Consider the following 1,602-nt stretch of genomic DNA (forward strand, 5'->3'; position numbering starts at 1 on the left):
TCACTATACAATGTTTCGAATTAAATGCTTTTGATAACCGTGCAGAAAAATATACGAGAAGATATGACACGGGAATCAACCAATTCTAGACAACCAAACCCTAAGCCTTTAGACTCAAAATCAGCAAGTTTTCTTGGCGTAGAAGTTAGTCTTCAGTTCAGGGAAAAGTGGAGAACCATGTCGTTGAAGAAGTTAATAAATGAGGCTCGTGTGTTAAAGACAAGTGCAACAATGATCACCGTGGATATAAAAGAGCATATACTACACCACGAACAGAAATGCATGCTTACCTATGAAGACCTTATTCATTGGTGTGACGAAGAAGAGATAAGTGCCTCTCACATTGCTTTGTTCATGAGGTTTGATTTTTAATCTTCGAAATGTTTTATACAATTTTCCTAATTTTGTTTTGCATGCTTGGTATGAGTCCAGCCAAATTTATTCTCCTCTATTCACAGCAGAATCACTCTACTGAAAGCAGGATGTTAAATGTAAAGCTAGCATTTTTTCACCGCTGACCTGTACATGCCTTGTGCCAAAAATGTGTATAGTCAAGGACTGGAATAACTAAATGAGCATTGAGATCGATATCCAAAACAGTTTGAAGTTGCCATGCTACACTGACTCTTTCATTCTCCCTTATGTATCCATGCCTGACTCCTAATACGTTGGTAAACATCACAAAGTTAATGTTAAAAGGAAATGCACAAGAACTTTGCTTAAAAACCCTATACTGCATTTTTCTTGTATATTACTTCTAAACTGCATTTTTAAACCATATGATTCATTAACATATGCTGAGACGATCAATTATCATTTTTTTGTGGTAGGTATTTAACTGAGCTGCTAGAGAGTATGCAATGTACAAATTCATAAGGATTCTTGTGCCCCACATTATTGTCCAAGTTCGCTAGTTTTGAAAATGAAGATAATCGGTCAGACTATATTGTTAAGGCTATGACATGTACGGGTTGTGAAAGGAGTCGAAAGCTTGTTTTTGCTCCATATTTTGAAGGGTATGTACCTTTTTTCATACTACTATTAATTATATTATTCAATGCTACTTATTAATACGCGATGCTGATTGTTTTATTTTATAAATGGTAGTAATCATTGGATGTTGGCTGCCATTAATCCAAAGGATGGTGTAGTATATTGGTGTGATCCAGCTGGAACTCTAGAGCCTCGTAAATTTTTGAAGGATACAATTAATTTGTAAGCTTGGCATGTATATGATTTAAGATTGCAACTATTTCATAGATTTACATTTGTTTTATTAAAATAAATATAATTAAGGCATGTCTATAACATATATTTAACACAGGGCAATTACGAAGCTAAACTCTATGGATCCACTTTTCGGGTGTCACCCACAAAAACAGCTTGAATGTAAAATTATAAAGGTACTCCTTCAACTAATAGTACTTTTATCTCCAAAATGATATAATCTATGTTTTTTTTGGGTTATTTGGTGAGAATAATCCAAACAATTACTCGTATGCTCAAATTAATCCCAACTATATTCTAACTCATATTAATATGACTTGTGAGTCATTTTTCTTCTACTACACCAGCCCTAATTGCTTATTCCCAGTAGTCTTA

The 1,602-nt window shown here is 34.1% G+C and overlaps 1 long non-coding RNA gene across 1 annotated transcript; it reads left to right on the top strand.

Annotated features, from left to right (window-relative positions):
- The first annotated feature begins 886 nt into the window (after window positions 1-886).
- On the top strand, window positions 887-1,397 carry LOC141591143 (uncharacterized). The gene is made up of 3 exons (XR_012520686.1): window positions 887-1,016; window positions 1,108-1,215; window positions 1,325-1,397. It is a non-coding gene; the product is annotated as an uncharacterized LOC141591143 (long non-coding RNA).
- The last annotated feature ends 205 nt before the right edge of the window (window positions 1,398-1,602 follow it).

This window comes from Silene latifolia, chromosome 7 (genome assembly GCF_048544455.1).
Source record: "Silene latifolia isolate original U9 population chromosome 7, ASM4854445v1, whole genome shotgun sequence".
In the NCBI taxonomy this organism is placed as follows: Eukaryota; Viridiplantae; Streptophyta; class Magnoliopsida; order Caryophyllales; family Caryophyllaceae; genus Silene; species Silene latifolia.